A 7,012-nucleotide genomic window follows, 5' to 3' on the forward strand; every position below is an offset into this window, starting at 1 on the left:
TCTGATCCAGCTGAGGATTGGGCACCGACCGCGTTAGCGGATCAGGCTGATCTACCGGAGGATCGGGCATCGACACCGGCACCTGCTCCGACACCAGCACTAGCTCTACAAGAAGCACCATCTCCGGCAGTAGCAGCGGCTTCGGCACCTGCACCAACACTTGCACTTGCATCTGCTCCGGCCCGTGCAGCAGCAACCGAACGAGCAGTTGCACCGGCAACAGAATGGGCTGCAGTTCGCACTTCATATACCAAAGTCCTTCCAAAAACCGACATGTCCACCTTCTTGGTAAGCATTGGCCGCCCAAGTGATTCGTTCTTTTTTCTTTCCATGTTGTTTCGCATGATTCACTGTGTTGATCTAACTGTTTGGGTATATCTTCTTGTTTGCAAACAGAGAATTCCTAGAGCAACGAGGGAGTCGTTCAACAATCCGGGCGACAGCGGCCAAGTTTCTCTTACCATGCGCAGCCTTGGTGTGAATGAACCTGCTCCATATACCGTAAGTACAAATCTAAATCATATCTTGCAGTAGGGGATGATCTCAAAATTGAACTTTCTCGACAAGGAGAGCTGGTCCAAATCAACTTTGAAATTCTTCAGTAGCAGCACGCAACTGCCGAACTGATCTATCCTCCGAGAGATTTTGATGTAATAATCTGGCATGGTGAAACAGGTGTCCTGTGTGTATAAGTAATATGACAGTATTATTTATCATATGGTATATCGTTGATAGAATTGCAACTCTCATTGCTGGTTAGGAATTGTCATTCGATTTCATTCCAACAGCTGTCGTGCTTTATTCAATTTTGTGTATTCGCCTTGCGACAGCATATAAAACCAGCTTCGTACCGATCGCTTGCAATATGAAAAGCGCTGAGGTAGAACACATGGGCCCCCAAACATGCAGGGTGGGCCTGCGGCCCAAAGTCCAGAACTGTGAGCCTGTCTGAGTATTATATTCTCAGTTGAACCCCCATAATGCCTGTGCGTTGCATGTAACATCAAGATGCATTTGTATGAGTATTTTATCTTGTGAGAGAAAAGGATGAATGAGGGAAGGCCTTATTTGCAAATGTGGAGAGGTGTGTGGGTACCTTTTTGCAAAATTACCATAATTTCCTTCCTATCCGTCAAGTATAAACCGGACGGCCTATATTGCAGGATGGCAGCCACACCATCATCACCAACTCGTCTATACTGTGTTAAAAACAACTCTGTTTTTTATAATTATATATGTTATATATATTCCCCTTGATTTTTCTTATGTATAAAGTTGTGATATAAAATATTTTTATATTTCTTTACAGAGGGAGTATCTCTCTGTCAAAAATATATTTATGTGTAACTAGTTACTCTTGTCTTTCTACTTCCTTTCGCTGATATGTGGGGCATCCGGCAACGGGGTCCACGTTCCATATGCACAAATTACAGTGCACAACTGCACAGTAGACACACCCTGGTCGTAGCGCCGCAGTAATGCCCAATGAGCCGTCAAATCGCAACCCCCCCCCTTCCAGCTTTAGCAGTAAGCTGGACGGACGAAGCGGCAATATTTCACTGGGCCTGAATCCCCTTCTCCCTCGCCTGCTTGTTCAGAGAAAACCACCTCTTGGCGATTGCATAGGGTTTTCTCATGGAGAACCAGGTACGAATTCTTCATCCATCCCCGATAAATCCAAGTCCCTTGGTCGCGGGTAATCCTAGGATGGTAGCCACTGCCGTTGATGCATTTTTCTTCCTACTGAATCTAGTGTGTTTCATTTACAGTGCCCAAAGTGCGAGGACCCTATAGGTTTCTGCGCCCTCGGCGAGACGCCACAGTTGTTCCTTCTCATCCTAACACAGGATTTTAAAACGCGCACAGTATGTTCCTAGAATCCTCTTTTCTATCCGGGGGGTGGGGGTTTTTTGAACATGTTGTCGACTAATTTGGAAATTTGGATTGCTATATTTGGATAAAAGGTACTACCAGTACGATGGTCAACACTGACGTGAAGGAGGAAGTTATTTCTAGATTTGGATAGGGAATACATTGTGTTCTCATATTATTTTTCCTGTAGTGCATTATTTGCTCTGCCAGAACACATGTAGTCAAGATGCTCGGCCTTGCCATAACTGAATACACCAGTTTAATGGTCACAGTGAAGACAAGCCATGGATATAAGTTCCGAGTTGGGTTCATGAACCAAGAAGATCGCTGATTTTTTATGGCCGAACTTGGATAAACTTTCTCAAGTGTTACGGACTGAAAGTTGGCGCACGAATGTTGATGGAAATAGCAGAACCTGGTCTCATCTTCACTGCGATCTTCCACCCCGACGTCATTACAATTGTTCATCCATGTCAGTTTTGTATCTGGTTCTTGCTTGTTGCCTCGATTACTTCTTAATCCACCTATTCTCTCTAACAAATCACAATTTAACTTTAGAAGTAGCAACGAATCTCTCATGAAGATGCTACTTCTAACTAATATTTTCTTACAATTGGTGGCACGTGTAGGTTTTTTCAGAGTTAAGCAGGCTGCTCGTTTGTTATTTTGTAACAACTCGGCTGTTACTGATGGCACTGAAGTTGACTGGGACAACATCCACAAGGTCCTACACTTTATTGATCGTCTTGAGGTCCTTGTGGGGCGTTTCAATGGTGGAAGGCCACGTGGGATATGTGTGCCACTGCTGCACTCGTTGAACAGGTCCAACTGTGTTGAGAAACTTATGGTACGAGCTGTTTTCTGTTATATATGTTGTTCATAAACTATTGCTTATACACAGTTTTACAGCTATGATCTTCTGGAAACAGAAACTGCCCAGTTCTATTGTTCCTGTACAGATGCCTGACCATGGTCGGGTCAGACTTGCGCTTGGTCACAACATGATGTTTATGTCAACCTACTCCATTCTACTTGGAGGTGAAAAGATACTTATTCATGGGTGGTCTCAAATAATGAAGGCCCGTCCATCTTGGAGAATAGGACAGAAGATTATGTTCCTGCTTTTCCATGGCTCTAAAGCGAATATCCTGTTTATTGACCACATTGCGAGATGAAGCGGCTTTTAGAAGGTTGTGGATGCATGGGGTGGCGTCTGGGCCTTGTCCTGGGGCTTGGCAGCCTCACCCTTGGTTAACTGTAGGCAAAGTAGCACTGTTCGAGGCGTGCTTTGTACGGTTGAACCTGTATAAGTACTCATACTGCTTTCAGCTATGGTTGTTAAGTGCCCCTGCTGGTTTCAATTAAGGTTGTTAAGTACTCCTGCTACTTTTACAGTCTGTCGTGTTTCTTCAGTCATGTCTTCCTCCAGCCGCCAAAACCAAACCAGTGCCGGCGGGGCCGCCTGCTTCCGCCTCCCACGGCTGGTTGCGCCTCAGCGCATGCATCGCCGCCCCACTGTCTCCTAAATCGTTAACACCGACGTCCGAGGCCTCGCCATCGTCCTCCGCGCACTTTGGTGCACTCGCCGCGGCTCCACCCTCTCGTGTTGTCAATATGGTCAACAAACAACAGGAATCGACAGAAGTACGTGGAGAGGATGAAAGTAGGGGCCCACCATGTCAGCGTATGGAAAAATAAAATGCTTCCTCCTAGTGTTTTCCTGACATCTGGGACCCACGACATTGTGAGCGTATATAGTCAATAGACAAGAGAACAGCACAAGATCGGCTGACACCTGGGACGTAGCTACTCGAGCAGTATTTTTTTTGTTATTGTTGAGACGGAGCAGGGTTTGAACTGGGTTGTGGCCCGTCTAGCCCAGACTTATATTTTATGTTCACCATGTGACCAGCCCAGCTATTTTTTCTTTGTGAAAATGAGCCCAATTTATTTTTTCTGGAGAATACCCAATCCAGGCCTACTTATTTTTCTATGCCCTGATGGGCTGCAACTCTTTCAAGATGCCTGCAAATCTTGAAAGTACTATAAAATGGGTTGTAAATATAAAAACAGATGACAAATTGCCAATCACTTTATAATTTCTGAATTTTTTCACATTTTCAGATTCCTATTTCACTGGGCATTAACCTAATTTAAATATATCTTCAAAGTACTTTAAATCTGGCTCAACATTTCGGTATTAAAAATAGTTTGGAAACCATAAAAATATGTGAAATTGGCCCTGGCCAACCAAAAAAATGGACTGCAATAAATTGCATAAGAAGTCACAATGAGCTATATATAAGTTATTAAAAAAGAGGGAATGGTCTGACTTGTGGGCCTATTAATTTGACACGTATGCAAGTTTTTTTAGTTATTATATACGTCAACAAACGATTCTAGCAGACGTAACCATTGGATGTCAATCCAATGGCCGTTGTGTTTCTTCAATCTCTGATCTTGCTCCAGCCGCCAAATCCAGTGCCGGCGGGACCGCCTGCTCCCGCCTCCCGTGGCCGGCTGTGCTGCCGCGCAGGCCTCACTACCCCACCGTACTCCCATCGCTGGCCTAGCCATCCCTCTACTCACCCACACCTGTTGTTATTCTCCGGCGACGGCAGACGAACCAGTAAACCCTCATACAGTCGTACTCCTCTCCGTATGGGAAACAACTGTCGAGTCTTCCCTGGCTCCATGTCGTTCCCTTCATAGGCCTCGCCGTCGTCCACCGCCCTGGTGCTCTCGGCGCGGCCTGGTCAACGTGGTCAACGACCGACATGCATCTAAAGTGGACTGTACATGGAGAGGCTGGCAGCTGGGTCCATGGCCGCACGCAAGGAAATGCCTCCTTATTACGCGCAAAATAATGATTCCTCCACCTAACATCTGGGACCCACCGAAAGGGCCTCTGTATTTCGCAAAAAAAACGTTACTGCCGCTGACAGCTCGGACCCACCAGCTATATCTTCGCACGCAAGGAAGTGCCTCCTTATTACGCACAAAAAAAGAATACTCCCCCTGCTAGCTGGGACCAAGTATAGTGGGAGGCTGACTTGTGGGCCTACTAAGTTGACGAGGGTGGAGGGCTTTGTCAACTTAGTCAATATGCACGATTCTAGCTCCAGTGACCGTACGATGTCCATCCAACGGCCGTAGTGCTTCTTCAACCTCTGGTCTTCTTGCTCCAGCCGCCCAAACCAGCGTTGGTCGCGCCTCGTGCTCATGCCTCCCATGGCCAGCTGCGATGCCGCGGAGGCCTCACCGCCACCTACTACTCCCACTACTAGCCAGGCCATCCCTCTACTCACCCACACCCCCTGTTATTCTGCGGCGACGACAGCCTCACACCGCAGCGAACCAGTGAACCCTCATACTCCTCTACGCGTGGGCATCTACTGTCGCATCTTCCCTGGCTCCATGTCGTCCCCTTCCTAGGCCTCGCCCTCGTCCACCGCCCTGGTGCTCTCGGCGCAGCGTGGTCAACATGGTCAAGGAACGGCTTTCATCGGACGTGGACTGTACGTGGAGAGGCTTACAGCTGGGTCCATGGCCGCAGCAAGGAAGTGCCTCCTTATTACACGGAAAATAATGATTCCTCCACCTGACAGCAGGGACCCACTGGACGCGCAACCGTATTTCGCGAAAAAAATGTTTCCCCCCTGACTACTAGGACCTACTAGTGACATCTTCGCACGCAAGGAAGTGCGTCCGGGCAAAAAAATGATTCGCCCCCCTGACTGAAGGGACCCACCAGCTACATCTTCGCATGCAAGGAAGTGCCTGACAGTCGGGACCCACCTGGTCAAAGCGTATGTAGCGTTGTCATTCTGGTCGCGGACGTGTACGTACATACTGGTCCATGTAGAGGCGCGCATGTGTCGTAGTAGAGGCGCGCACGTAGCATGTACACGTACGTACAGCGGTTAGTGTGCAAGAAAGAAAATACGGCCACGTACGTACATACGGGTAGGGTCGCGAACGCCTACTCACGCATACGTACGACCAGGGCTCGTGTACATGGCTGGGTCGAAATGGAGAAATAGCATCGTCGTTGTGTTCATGGGGAGCCAACCGGCTGGGTCGGAACGGAATGCGTCGTCGTGTTCATCGGGAGGGCTTGGACGGAACAGCCGATGGAAACGAAGCCTGGCGTACCGCACAACAGAGGAAACGGCCTTGTGTTCGACCGGCCATGTTCGAGACGGGATCCTGTTCATCGGGAGGGGTCTGGCGTACTGCAAAACGGAGGAAATGGACCTCCTACGGTTGAAACGGGGTCATGTTCATCGGGAGGGGTGTGGCGTACCGCAAAATGGAGGAAACAAACTTGTGTTGGAGCGCTACGGTCGAAACGGAGGTCCTGTTCATCGGGAGGGGTGTGGCATACCGCTAAACGGGACTCCACAGGATACTGTTCATCTCCACCGTCGATCCCCTCCGGCCTCCACGGGCTACTATTCATCCACCGTCGACCTCCTCCAGCCTCCACCTGCGACCGTTCATCCACGGGCTCCTATTCATCCAGCCTCCACCGCGCGCTACTCACCGGCTACTGTTCAACCAGCCCTCTCCACGGGCTCCTGTTCAACCACCCCTCCACGGGCTACTGTTCATCCAGCCCTCCACCATCTACTGTTCATCCAGCCCTCCACGGGGTGGTCCTGTTCATCCAGCCCTCCACGGGGTCTTGTTCATCCAGCCCCAACCGGCTCGATCGATCGGGGTCCTGTTCATCCAGAGGCAACACCAGGGGTCCTGTTCATCCACCCCCACTGGGAACTGTTCATCTAAACCCCCCAGCAATGCTCACTGTTCATCCAGAGGCAGTATCGATCGGCTTCAGTTAGCAGCAGTAGCGAAGGAATCGCTCGATCGGGTTTAGTTAACAGCCATCGATTGATCGCTCGGGTTCAGTAACGCGTAGCCTGTAGTGCAATCGCTCGGGTTCAGTAGGCGAACGCCTTTCTCAGGTTCAGTTAGATCCCAATGCCTCACACCCACGTGCGTGCATGTATGAGAGAAACACACAAACCTCCGTGCATCGCTTGGCCCCGACCACCCACCGTAACCGAGAACACGCTGATATTTTCCTCGCCCTCGCTTCTACCATGGTTTTTTCCGTCATGGACGGCCCAAAGAA

This window comes from Triticum urartu, chromosome 5A (genome assembly GCF_056163025.1).
Source record: "Triticum urartu cultivar PI428250 chromosome 5A, HENAU_Tu73, whole genome shotgun sequence".
NCBI classification, from domain to species: domain Eukaryota; kingdom Viridiplantae; phylum Streptophyta; class Magnoliopsida; order Poales; family Poaceae; genus Triticum; species Triticum urartu.